The sequence below is a fragment of the Somniosus microcephalus genome, chromosome 21, assembly GCF_052327205.1.
Source record: "Somniosus microcephalus isolate GS21.2 chromosome 21, FLI_Smic_1.0, whole genome shotgun sequence".
NCBI lineage: Eukaryota > Metazoa > Chordata > Chondrichthyes > Squaliformes > Somniosidae > Somniosus > Somniosus microcephalus.
This window is the reverse complement of record NC_141007.1, coordinates 29,800,155-29,814,389: the sequence shown is the minus strand read 5'-3', so window position 1 is coordinate 29,814,389 and position 14,235 is coordinate 29,800,155. Positions and strand designations below refer to the sequence as shown.

The window sequence follows — 14,235 nt, the reverse complement described above, 5'->3', positions numbered from 1 at the left end:
CTTTGGAAGTGGCTTAATGAGTTGCAGTGAATGGTGAGACATAACGGTACCCCCCACAATGGCGATGAGTGTGAAAGGAATGGCTTGGGCATTGTAGCAATGCTTTATGGTGTTGGTGTTGGGTGGTGCCAACCTGGCGCATCATGTGGCAGCCATGGTGTGCAGTGTCAAGTGAAGTAAATGTGGCCATGGTGAGGCCATCCCTGGCGTCCCAGGCAGCAAAGTGGTCGGGTGCTGATTCCTTTTGTCCTGTGCAGCATCAGTTGATTGTGGAGAAGGTTGGTATTGTTGGTGCTGCTGGTGTGCCTGGTGCTGCTGGTGTTGGGGCTGATCGTGGTCAGATTCTGAGGACCAAGGTAAGATAGTTTCAAGGACACCAATGCTGATGGAATAGATGGCAGGTGAACTTGAGTTGACAGAAGCGATCTGTCAATGGTGAGAGAGGTTGCTCCAATGAGGTGACACTGGTTAGAGAGTTTACTCCAAACACTCGCAAGTTGCATAAAGCTCAATCTGTCTTCCAAATGCAGTAAGCAACAGCTTCTGAGCTTGGAAAGTGAACAACTGTGAGATGAGAGCTTTTATAGCACATTTGCTGCTGTCGAGTAATGAGATGATTCCGTGGTCATACAACCTCCGACCTGCTTACCTGACGTGATCTCCGAGCAGCGTGGACCACGTGGGCGACCTCGTAAAATGTAAAGGTGAGTTCAAAATACCTCTTAATAGGCTGTTAACAAGGTCAGAATGAACTGAATTGCCTCCCCCGCCGCTGCGTGTTGGGTCTGTTCAACGCTGACAGGCATGACACCTGGGAAAGGCGCGTGGTCCCTACCCACAGTCAAAAAAAAAAATTCCCACCCAACTCGCCACCGAATGCGCCCGCTGACCACCCCCCCCCGCACCGAAAAATTCCCCTCAATGTGATAATTTCTAATCCATTTAAACTTTGGAACGTTACAATTATTATTTAGTATTAATAACCTGCTGATTCTTCTGAGGTGAGATTGGTTGGTCTGAAATGTGAGCAGTGCTGTTATTAAATAGATTACTGAAAAACCATTGGTTAACTTTTAGAAAGCAAGCTAGGTTGGATCTGTAAGTCTCGCTTAGTGTTGTTTGGCTATTGAACAGTAGGGGGCATCAGAGCCCAGCTCACTCTTTCCTTATAAAATCTCCACTACATGCACTTCCAGCAGGGGTCATCGGAGAGCCAATACCATCGGGAGCAGGAGCCTCTCCCAATTGAAGCCAAGTACAGGCTTCAAGGTAGTTCAGAACAGACCTAACGATCGAATCTGCTCCTTTCTAGACCAGAGGTTCTCAAACTTTTTTGGTTGAAGGACGCCCTTTTCAAATCGATTAGAAATCACGGACCTCCCCGTCGGAATTATCATACTATATAATACTCATAATATGAAAGTGCTGCCTGTAAAGAGTGTTTTAATAATGCTTTTAAGAAAACAGGTATTTACTTACAGATATCAGTGAGATGGGTGTGCCTGCTTCTCACACCAATTCTGGCTACTCTGCAGCAAGAGATGGCCACTATTAGCCACTTAGTGCTGGACAATTTTTAAAGCCGCCAGCAGACTGTCCAAGGTGAGTGAGGGCACGAGCACCTATTCTCATGCTGGGATGCTGACTCACTGCCATGCTGTCCCACTGGCATGTTCTGTAACAGCTGCACTGTGGCATTGTACGTGTTTGCGTGAACACATTGAGGCACGTGTTTGAAGGGACCCGCAGGCATCTGATCACGTGTCGGGAGGATGGCACAGGGTCACGGAGCCAGGGACACGCCTGTGGGACAGTATGGCAGTGAATCGGCTCGACCAGCAGGGAGCACTTTTGCAAAGTGAGTGAGAGCTGTGGGCCTCTGTGAGGAAGCAGGCCCAGCCATTGAGAATAATTTGCAAGAACTGAATCAGTGGCGGTTTTATAAAGAGGAGCAGGCTTGAAATTACCTCCAGCTGTCTCTGGCCGTGGACCTCCTGGAAAGTCTTTATGGACCCCAGGGGTCCATGAACCCCAGTTTGAGAAACACTGTTCTGGACTAGAATTTTCTTTACTTGAGGTTGCATTAGGACTACACTGCTGGTTTGAGACGGCTAGTTACGTAGTGGAGAATGCAACCATCGAGACTTGGGTTATAATGTGTGATGTGACTGGCTGTGCCTCTCTGACCTTCAGAAGACTGCACTGCACACGTATTCTTACACACATACACAGAACTCCACTTCATCCAGAGGCTATTCTTTAATGCTAGGAGAGAATGATGTGGAGATGCCGGAGTTGGACTGGGGTGGACAATTGTAAGAAATCACACAACACCAGGTTATAGTCCAACAGCTTTATTTGAAATCACAAGCTTTCGGAGCGCTGCTCCTTCTTCAGGTGAAGTGGAGAAAATGCATAAAGACACAGCTTATATAGTCAGAGAATCATGTCAGATGTTTACAGGTAACCTTTCCAACTGCCATTTGTCACACCTCGGCAGAGAGATAATCACAGCAGTCAAAGGTGTGAATGGTGTCCAAACAGGTCAGTCAGGGAAACATTACATCAAAGAACAATGAGGTGGGGTCACAAGGGGTCAAATATTGCAGATGCTGGGGTCTGTATGAAAAACAAAAAAAGACAAAAAACATTTTTTTTGGCTGGAAATCACAGCAGGTCCGGCCGCATCTGTGTAGAGAGAACAAGCCAATGTCGACTCGAGTCTGGATGACCCTGCATCAGGTGGGGTTACATGTAGCGTGACATGAACCCAAGATCTCGGTTAAGGCCGTCCTCATGGGTGCGGAACTTGGCTATCAGTTTCTGCTCGACGATTTTGCGTTGTCGTGTGTCTCGAAGGCCACCTTGGAGAATGCTTACCCGAAGATCGGAGGCTGAATGTCCTTGACTGCTGAAGTGTTCCCCGACTGGGAGGGAACACTCCTGCCTGGTGATTGTTGCACGGTGTCCGTTCATCCGTTGTCGCAGTGTCTGCATGGTCTCGCCGATGTACCATGCTCCGGGGCATCCTTTCCTGCAAAGTATGAGGTAGACAACGTTGGCCGAGTCACATGAGTATGTACCATGTACCTGGTGGGTGGTGTCCTCACGTGTGATGATGGTATCTGTGTTGATGATCTGGCATGACTTGCAGAGGTTGCTGTGGCAGGGTTGTGTGGTGTCGTGGTCGCTGTTCTCCTGGAAGCTGGGTAATTTGCTGCGAACGATGGTCTGTTTGAGGTTAGGCGGCTGTTTGAAAGCGAGTAGTGGAGGCGTGGGGATGGCCTTAGCGAGGTGTTCGTCGTCATCGATGACATGTTGAAGGCTGCGAAGAACATGGCGTAGTTTCTCCGCTCCGGGGAAGTACTGGACGACGAAGGGTACTCTGTTGGTTGTGTCCCGTGTTTGTCTTCTGAGGAGGTCTATGCGATTTTTCGCTGTGGCCCGTCGGAACTGTCGATCGACGAGTCGAGCGTCATATCCCGTTCTTACAAGGGCGTCTTTCAGTGTCTGTAGGTGTCCATCGCGTTCCTCCTCGTCTGAGCAGATCCTGTGTATTCGCAGGGCTTGTCCATAGGGGATGGCTTCTTTAACGTGGTTAGGGTGGAAGCTGGAGAAGTGAAGCATCGTGAGGTTGTCCGTGGGCTTGCGGTAGAGTGAAGTGCTGAGGTGTCCGTCTTTGATGGAGATTCGTGTGTCCAGGAATGAGACTGATTCTGAGGAGTAGCCCATGGTGAGTTTGATGGTGGGATGGAACTTGTTGATGTTATCGTGTAGTCTTTTCAGTGATTCTTCGCCGTGGGTCTCATTCCTGGACACACGAATCTCCATCAAAGACGGACACCTCAGCACTTCACTCTACCGCAAGCCCACGGACAACCTCACGATGCTTCACTTCTCCAGCTTCCACCCTAACCACGTTAAAGAAGCCATCCCCTATGGACAAGCCCTGCGAATACACAGGATCTGCTCAGACGAGGAGGAACGCGATGGACACCTACAGACACTGAAAGACGCCCTTGTAAGAACGGGATATGACGCTCGACTCGTCGATCGACAGTTCCGACAGGCCACAGCGAAAAATCGCATAGACCTCCTCAGAAGACAAACACGGGACACAACCAACAGAGTACCCTTCGTCGTCCAGTACTTCCCCGGAGCGGAGAAACTACGCCATGTTCTTCGCAGCCTTCAACATGTCATCGATGACGACGAACACCTCGCTAAGGCCATCCCCACGCCTCCACTACTCGCTTTCAAACAGCCGCCTAACCTCAAACAGACCATCGTTCGCAGCAAATTACCCAGCTTCCAGGAGAACAGCGACCACGACACCACACAACCCTGCCACAGCAACCTCTGCAAGACATGCCAGATCATCAACACAGATACCATCATCACACGTGAGGACACCACCCACCAGGTACATGGTACATACTCATGTGACTCGGCCAACGTTGTCTACCTCATACGTTGCAGGAAAGGATGCCCCGGAGCATGGTACATCGGCGAGACCATGCAGACACTGCGACAACGGATGAACGGACACCGTGGAACAATCACCAGGCAGGAGTGTTCCCTCCCAGTCGGGGAACACTTCAGCAGTCAAGGACATTCAGCCTCCGATCTTCGGGTAAGCATTCTCCAAGGTGGCCTTCGAGACACACGACAACGCAAAATCGTCGAGCAGAAACTGATAGCCAAGTTCCGCACCCATGAGGACGGCCTTAACCGAGATCTTGGGTTCATGTCACGCTACATGTAACCCCACCTGATGCAGGGTCATCCAGACTCGAGTCGACATTGGCTTGTTCTCTCTACACAGATGCGGCCGGACCTGCTGTGATTTCCAGCCAAAAAAAATGTTTTTTGTCTGTTTTTTTGTTTTTTATACAGACCCCAGCATCTGCAATATTTGACCCCTTGTGACCCCACCTCATTGTTTTTTGATGTAATGTTTCCCTGACTGACCTGTTTGGACACCATTCACACCTTTGACTGCTGTGATTATCTCTCTGCCGAGGTGTGACAAATGGCAGTTGGAAAGGTTACCTGTAAACATCTGACATGATTCTCTGACTATATAAGCTGTGTCTTTATGCATTTTCTCCACGTCACCTGAAGAAGGAGCAGCGCTCCGAAAGCTTGTGATTTCAAATAAAGCTGTTGGACTATAACCTGGTGTTGTGTGATTTCTTACAGGGGAGAATGAGCAAAGGCATTTGCTTTCTCATAACATTAATAAGTCTTAATATTACGTTTATAAGTGACCAGGGCCAGAGGTATAACTGTATATAAAGAACTGGGGTAGAGAGCATTAGGGGAAACTCCAGGATTCGAAGAGGCAGAATATAACCCATGTCTAAAAATGTGGATGTTGGGGTGGCGGGTATATGACTCCGCAATCAAACCCCTACCCCCTTGGTCACACTTATGCCCAGGACACTCAATTGGTTTAAAGTGTATACTGACATATAAAAATGACAGTAAATGGCACTGGTGCTTTACTTTGCAATTGGTGCAAAAATAGGAAGCTCCTGGGACTCAAATATCTCCTGTCTGATAGCCATTGTAAATACAGTAATGCCATGTCTTTTTTTCTAATAATAAAATGTCAAACTAACCATGTAAATTGAAGTTTAGTCTTCCACACATCGTTTTTATTTTACTTGGCCTGAAATTTCAGTAAGGCTTAAATTGAAATATTATCACATTTTCCATCTGTTACAACATACAGGTCAGAATAACTACTCTCTTCATCAGTACTAGTCTCGTTATAAAACCAGCGCTGTCAGCTACAAACAAGTAATCTGATAATTTGCTGTACGATATTGAGTCAATGATTACGACATTGCCATCGTAAAAAAGCTGTGAAAGGATAACCCATGAAAGGGTCATACACGTTTCAAAATTAGCACAGAGATTAGATTACATTAACATTGAAGTAACATCCTGAATTATATAAAACCCACCATTTATTGATAATTCCAGGGAAGAAAAGACAATTAACACTTAATTCATTTACATTTAGTTTGCTTGAAAGTACAAGTTGAATTGTGGTCTGCATTTTGACGGTAAAACTGCAAATATTGCACTCAGTTTTTCCATGTGTTACAAAAAAGCATGATCGCTGCTGCTTGTAGTCCCCTCCTACAGAGTAATATAAAATAAATCAATTAAGGTAACATAGGTGTTCATTTGTTTTAAGGAAAAAAAGATGCTGTCTTCTTCGAGATATTTCCTGGTTAGGAAATCATTGCATAACCATGTTATACTGGATTGTCATTCTATGTGGTGCTTAGCAATTACATCATGACTTCTGTGCTATTACCTTCATAGAACATTAGCACATGAATGTTAAATGCTTAGAATATGATACTGGTGGAATATTAATTGCATAAAGGTCCCAAAAAACAACTGACAATGTAACGTGCAACGCAGTCAATCAGTGCAATGTCCATTTTAACGTGGATTGCATTTTCACTTGTTTATTCAAACTTTTCTTAAATCGATGGCCGGGATTTTCCTGTTTCCCACCCGCACAGTGTGGGGGGTCCCGGTAGACGGCAGGAAACCTGGAGTTCAGGGTTTCCCGGCACGCTGTGGCATTTTAACACCGCAGCGTGCATGTGACATAAGGGGCTGGCTTCCAGTCGGGTGGGGAACAGAGGCTGGACACCACAGGGCCAGGTAGGTGCTGGGTCCAGCTGAGGTGGTGGGGGCGGGGGGATCCGATGGGGGGGTCCAAGCCCTGGGGTGGGGTGGGAGGTTTCCAATCCGGAGGGGGGTTCCAAGCCCTGGGGGGGTCCAAGCTCTGGGGGGGGGTCCAAGCCCTGGGGGGCGGGAGGTTTCCAATCCGGAGGGGGGGGGGCGGGGGTCCAAGCCCTGGGGGGCGGGTTCCAATCCGGAGGGGGGGGGGGGTCCAAGCCCTGGCGGGGGCGGGGGGCGGGTTCCAATCCGGAGGGGGGGTCCGAGCCCTGGCGGGGGTGGGGGCAGGGGGCGGGTTCCAATCCGGTGTGGGAGTCCAAGCCCTGGGGGGCGGGGTGTTCCATGCCGGAGGGGGGTAAGCCCGGGGGGGGGGGGGTCTCATCCCTGAATCCGGGACTGATTCTCGATCCCGGGAATGTTCTGATCCCCAACTGCAGTGGGGCAATCCCGGTGGGGTCTGATCCCCAACCCGGGGGAGTTTGATCCCCAGGGGGTCCGATCCCTGACCCTGGGGAGGGACGGCCTGCTGGTGGGTGAGCTTGGGGTGCCGGGAGGAAGCACTCCTGCTCCTCCTGGCCCACAAGGATTGTTCCCCGAGGCTGTGCTCGCCTCGTTGCAGCGACCGGGAATCCCAAGCCTCGGGATCCCCGGCCACCTGCAGTAAAACCTGCACAGCAGGTTAAATCAGAAGCTTCAGGCCTCACTATCATACTTAAAATGCCAACCCGCCTCCTGGCAGCGGGTTGGCTGCCTGTCCCCTGTCCCGCCTGAGTAAAAGGTGAAAGTAGGCGGAATAACAACAGAAAACACTGGAAAAACTCAGCAGGCCAGGCAACATCCGTGGAGAGAGAAACAGAGTTAACTGGATTTTGTCAATGGGGATGTGATGGAGGTGGGACTCCCACTTTTTGGGTTGTAGTCCCGCCTCCATCGACTTGTGGCCAACCCACACTATTTTCCCTTGATTGACCTTCTTAAGCCCGCCCAGCGGGCTTACCGGGCCAATTAAGGGACACCTGGTTACTGATGACGTCAGTGATTGACATTTCATCTGTCAAGAGCTTTTGACAGATGAAAAATCAGCGTTTGACAGCTCTGTGAAGCTGTCAAACACTGACAATCTGTCTTCTAACTTGAGTCCTTCTACTCAGACTCAGTTAGAGATCTCTCCAGACCAGAAAGCAGAATGCTGCAGATTTTGACCTTTCAGTGGCCATTCTGCTTTCTGTGCCGATGAACTGAGGGACTCCTGAGGACTGAAGGAAGGAAGCCTGCAGGAGAAAGTAAAGGTAAGTAAAACTTATTAAAACACTTTACACTTACCTCACACACTTACCTCTGCACACATGCACCCATCATTCACCTGCACAACGGACATCTCAACCCCTCCAACCCCTTCAGACCAACGGTCCGCCTTGTTAACTTGGCGTGGTTCGGAGCCGTCGGGAAGCCCACACTTCAGGGCTAAAAATGGGGATTAGACAAAAAATTGCCTGTTAACTACCTGTTAACAGGCAGTTAATTGGCACTAATCCCCTTCCCGCCTCGGGGAGGCGGCTCCCAGCACAGGTCGGATACCCGCCTCCTGGGACATTGGCACGGAGGCGGGTTGGGGGCGGGATGGGTTCCTGCCCCCCGATTCTGCAATTTTCCCACCACTCCCGCCTCCAATCCCGCCTCCACGGGGCTTAGAAATTCGAGCCCTCGATTTTGTCAAGGTATGTACATAGGGAGCACACTCCAGAAAAAAGAGCATTAAGTTGCATAATGTTTTGCTGGTGGTCGTATATCATTTGAATGTTGAGAAAGCATTAACTGTTTCTGTTGATAAAGGAGAGGGTCCTGCCTGGAGGTGCATGAATGAGATATGAGCTTAATCAATAAAGCCTTATACTCAGGCATTGTAATATGACTGGAAAGACTGGGTTGCCTCTCTTTTGTAATTGATGTACAGGAAACGCTTTCGTATCCAGCATCGACGGGACCGGGATGGTGCCGGTTGATTAAAAATTCCGGATAACGGAGAGGTATATATACCGAGGCTATTTTTAACAAACAAAAATTTAAAAAATCAAGAAATGTGCAGTATAATTGGGTACTCACCTACAGAATGTTATGTTAAATGTGGATTGGAAGAGACTTCCGACAGCGCCAAGAAGCCGAGTAGTGGCAGTTTGGAGAACTACCCCCACTGGGTAACTCGGCCACCGCGGGAGACTCGGACTCGGCAACATTTCCGGTTATTGAGGTGTTGTTTTCGGAGTATGAATTTTGCCGGTTATTAGAGAATTCCGGATATTTAGGTGCCGTATAAACGAGAGTTTCCTGTATGTGGCTGCATGGGCATAGAAGGCACCTGCTACCTCAGTGATGCAGCAACAAACTGCATATTGGCTAATCCAAGTGATAACTCCTCATGGTAGCTGGAAGCACCCAGTAGCAGAGAAGTTGAGTGTCATGGCCACCTTTACCTCCACTAAGAGTTTGACCCAATCTTGCTCCTTGGATGTGGGTTGTGTTCCAGCAGCTGACACAAGCATCAGAACGTGACCCTGTGGAGTCTCTCTTCACATTGTTCCTTACTGAGGTCAAGGTAGGGTGCAGCAATGATAATCACGCTTCACTGATTAGTACCAAGTTCTGAAAGCCTGTTCACTGTGGCTTTGAAGCTCTGTCTGCCTCGTCTGCCGGAATTGACATGACACTCAAGCTACAGAGTCCATCAAAGGACTGGTTCTATAGTCAATATCTCTCACTGTGTTCACCACTGGAACTCTGCTCACTTCTGCTGGGGTTTTAATGCCAACAACCAATGGGGGGAATTAATTCTACTAACATGCATTCCAAGTGTTTACTCTCACGATCACACTTAAGAGTGTGTGTAAAAATATACGAATTTTCTGTGAATCAATGCACAATTATGGTGTGGAGATGCCAGTGTTGGACTGGGGTGGACAAATGTAAGAAGTCACACAACACCAGGTTATAGTCCAACAGTTTTATTTGAAATCACAAGCTTTTGGAGCGCTGCTCCTTCATCAGGTGAAGTGGAGAGATGCCTATAGACACAGATTATATAGTCAGAGAATAATGCCAGATGATTACAGGTAATCTTTCTAACTGCCCTTTGTCACACCTCGGCAGAGAGATAATCACAGCAATCAAAGGTGTGAATGGTGTCCAAACAGGTCAGTCAGGAAAACATTACATCAAAGAACAATGAGGTGGGGTCACAAGGGGTCAAATGTTGCAGATGCTGGGGTCTGTATGAAAAACAAAAAACAGACAAAAAACATTTTCTTTGTTGGAAATCACAGCAGGTCCGGCCGCATCTGTGTAGAGAGAACAAGCCAACGACGACTCGAGTCTGGATGACCCGATGTCAGGTGAGGTTACATATAGCGTGACATGAACCCAAGATCCCAGTTGAGGCCGTCCTCATGAGTGCGGAATTTGGCTATCAGTTTCTGCTCTACGATTTTGCGTTGTCGTGTGTCTCGAAGGCCGCCTTGGAGAATGCTTACCCAAAGATCGGAGGCTGAATGTCCTTGACTGCTGAAGTGTTCCCCGACTGGGAGGGAACACCCCTGCCTGGCGATTGTTGTGCGGTGTCCGTTCATCCATTGTTGCAGTGTCTGCATGGACTCGCCGATGTACCATGCTCCGGGGCATCCTTTCCTGCAACGTATGAGGTAGACAACGTTGGCCGAGTCACATGAGTATGTACCATGTACCTGGTGGGTGGTGTCCTCATGTGTGATGATGGTATCTGTGTTGATGATCTGGCATGTCTTGCAGAGGTTGCTGTGGCAGGGTTGTGTGGTGTCGTGGTCGCTGTTCTCCTGAAAGCTGGGTAATTTGCTGTGAACGATGGTCCATTTGAGGTTAGGTGGCTGTTTGAAGGCGAGTTGTGGAGGTGTGGGGATGGCCTTAGCGAGGTATTCATTGTCATCGATGACATGTTGAAGGCTGCGAAGAACATGGTGTAGTTTCTCCGCTCCGGGGAAGTACTGGACGACGAAGGGTACTCTGTTGGTTGTATCCCGTGTTTGTCCTGACTGACCTGTTTGGACACCATTCACACCTTTGATTGCTGTGATTATCTCTCTGCTGAGGTGTGATAAATGGCAGTTAGAAAGATTACCTGTAATCATCTGGCATTAATCTCTGACTATATAATCTGTGTCTATAGGCATCTCTCCACTTCACCTGACGAAGGAGCAGCGCTCCGAAAGCTTGTGATTTCAAATAAAACTGTTGGACTATAACCTGGTGTTGTGTGACTTCTTACATTAATGCACAATTAGCAGGTGAATTAGATTTAATGCCTACTATTTAGGACTGCGACAAGCTCATTGGTTTAACATTATAACTTCCAGTCAATCAAGAGGGTGACCTAATAGAGATCTTTAAGATTATGAAAGGGTTTGAGAGCATAGACGTAGAGAAGATGTTTCCACTTGTGGGGAGACCAAAACTAATAGCTGTAAATATAAGATAGTCACTAACCAATCCAATAGGGAATTCAGGAGAAACATCTTTACTCAGAGAGTGGTTAGAATGTGGAACTCACTACCACAATGTGTGGTTGAAGCAAATAGCATAGAGGCATAGAGGCATTTAAGAGGAAGCTACATAAAGACATGGGGTAGAAAGTAAAATAGGTTATGCTGATAAGGTTAGATGAAGAGGGGTGGGAGGAGACTCATATGCAGCATAAACACTGGCATAGACTTGTTGGGCTGAATGGCCTGTTTCTGTCCTGTAAATTCTATGTGATAGCCACTGATCCTTATAAGAATTCTCAGATCCCCTTCTTACATCTGATAGATTTATTTCCAATAATAAGAATCAGAGTTATCGGTCACCACCACCACCACCAACAACTTGTATTTATATAGCACCTTTAACGTAGTAAAACATCCCATGGCGCCTCACAGGACCGTTTCCGAACCGCATAAGGAGATGTTAGGGCAGATGACCAAAAGCTTGGTCAACGAGGTAGGTTTTAAGGAGTGTGTTAAAGGAGGAAAGAGAGGTAGCGAGGCGGAGAGGTTTAGGGAGGGAGTTCCAGAGCTTCGGGCCTAGGCAACAGAAGGCACGGCCACCAATAGTGGGGCAATTAAAATGAGGGATGCTCGAGAAGTCAGAATTGGAGGAGCGCAGATATCTCAGAGGATTGTGGGGCTGGAGGAAATTACAGAGATAGGGAGGGGCGAGGCCATGGTGGGGTTTGAAAACAAGGATGAGAATTTTACAATTGAGGTGTTGCTTAACTGGGAGCCAATGTAGGTCAGCGATTAGGTTAACATTAGGTTAATGTTTATTCCCTATTAAGTAAAACAACGTAAGGTTTTCATGTTCACGGCTTTTGTTGTATTACTGTAGTGGATTTTGCATTTGTAGGTCAGCGAGCACAAGGGTGATGGGTGAATGGGACTTGGCGTGAGTTAGGACAGGGGCAGCCGAGTTTTGGATCACCTCAAATTTATGGAGGGTAGAAAATGTGAGGCCAGCCAGGTGTGAGTTGGAATAGTCAAACCTAGAGATAAGAAAGGCATGTAACCAATGTACACAACCTTTAATAAAAACAGAAAATGCTGGAAATACTCAGGTCAGGCAGAATCTGTGGAGAGAGAAACAGAGTTAACGTTTCATTTTGACGACCTTTCGTCAAAACCTTTAGATTATAATGATGCTAAATTCCATATAAAACTAATTTTTAAAGTTTTTTGCTTCTATTTAATATTATTATTCTGCAAAATCAAAACATGAAGGACATCAAGCCGAGAAAATATTGGACTGCGTATCGTCGACGGCTGGAGAAACGGTTGATATTAATCTAAGAGTCTGTCTCCTAAACGGAACCCCTGGGCCAGTGGGGCGCTCATACCTTCTCAAGATCGGTGCTGATCCTCTCCCGCCGGCGAGGGCTCCCTTTGCGTTGTGACCATTTCTCTCTCCGGAATCGTATTCATTTCTAAACTCGCACCTAAATCGTTTATAACTTGAAGACTGATTTTGAGAACTGTCTCTCCTCCAACGTCCCCTCGACAGGCGGCGCTGCATCCCACGGAATATTGGGCGCCTGAAAGATCAGGCAATGAGCTCACTGGGATTTATATTTAAGATTCACACCTGATTTTGGTCTCACAAGTGACTCGTCCAAATTCTGCTCTTTCCACGGTGACAGATTAGATTATTAAATGGCATCTTTGTTAAATATATATAAAAAAGATTAGAAAACAATTGTTGGTTTCTTTAATTGGAGTGTTGCAGTTCACTGAAACATATCTGTGTGGAATTGATTGAAACAATTGATTTATTAAACAAGAACCAAACGCCTAACTGCGACTGAAACAGTGGCAAGCTTAGTAGTTCAAAGTAAAACTCACACACGCCGAGAGTAACCGACCCTCTTCACCCGGTGACTGAACTAAACATAAACAGCAATTCATCTGTTCAACTGTTTACTTTCGAGCACAGGGGCCAAATTTATCGCAATCGCGCTCAGGGCTAATGGGACCAAACATGTTGCATAAGATTTGGAACCATCAGCACAAACTGATACCCCGGACTAATGCAGACTAATGCATAGGAAACGCCGACCTGCAAAGATGAGAAAGCAGACACCTTGAGGGGGTTGGCCGTGGGCACTACTTTAAGCTGGTGGTGTTGGGGGGGGGGGGCGGGTGATGTTCCAGGTTGTGGGATGGAGGTATTTGTGCTGATACCGTTTAGTATGCCCGTCAGAAGCAGTCTGAAAAGAGCGGAATTTGGTCAAATGTTTCGATGTAACAGCTATTTTTTTTACATTTCTTTAGGTTAATGTTTATTACCTATTAAGTAAAACAACGTGAAGGTTTTCTTGTTCACGGCTTTTGTTGTATTACTGTAGTGGATTTTGCATTTGGAAGGGGTTATCCTCAATAAATGGCAGTGCCGCAACAGCAACATTTGTTTTTCAGACATAAAGGCCAATAATTAGATTTTATTAATTAAGTGCTTAACAAGTGTAAGTATTAACAGTGACACTTAATATCATTCAGTGACAATCATAATACTCTGCTTTTACTTCTTTTAAAATAAGATGGATGCATATCTAGTTAGGACTGGGCAGGTCGAAGGTGTATCAGTGGGGGAGCATTTTGGTGCTAGTGACCACAATTCTGTTAGACTTAAGGTAGTTATGGAAAAGGACAAGGATAGACCAGGAATAAAAATTCCAAATTGGGGAAAAGCAAATTTTGCTAAGCTCAGAGGGGATTTAGCCATAGTGGACTGGAAACAGCTACTTGAAGGTAAATCAGTGTCAGAGCAGTGGGAGGCATTCAAGGAGGAGAGCTGGAGGGTTCAGACCAAACATGTGCCCTTAAAGAAAAAAGCTGGGACTAACAAATCTAGAGCCCCGTGGATGTCTAGAGACATACAGGGTAGGATAAAGAAAAAAAGGGAGGCGTATGACAGATACCGAGGGCTAAATACTCCAGAATCTTTAGAGGAGTACAGAAAGTGCAGGGGTGCAAT

General features: G+C 47.1%; 1 protein-coding gene across 6 annotated transcripts in view; it reads right to left on the bottom strand.

Annotated features, from left to right (window-relative positions):
- LOC147102673 (RNA-directed DNA polymerase from mobile element jockey) overlaps window positions 1-14,235 on the bottom strand; it is a 132,823-nt gene that overhangs the window by 56,825 nt on the left and 61,763 nt on the right. Inside the window, exons 1-2 of one of the 6 annotated variants that reach the window (XR_015073050.1) lie at window positions 13,104-13,373; window positions 12,602-13,002 (exon numbers count right to left, since the gene is read on the bottom strand). The exons of 3 other annotated variants lie outside the window; for them this stretch is intronic. The gene's annotated coding sequence lies outside the window, so the exon portion shown is untranslated. Of the gene's footprint in view, window positions 1-12,601; window positions 13,374-14,235 lie in introns of those variants that run through there. 2 more of the 6 variants (XR_015073049.1, XR_015073051.1) reach the window with 2 other exon arrangements.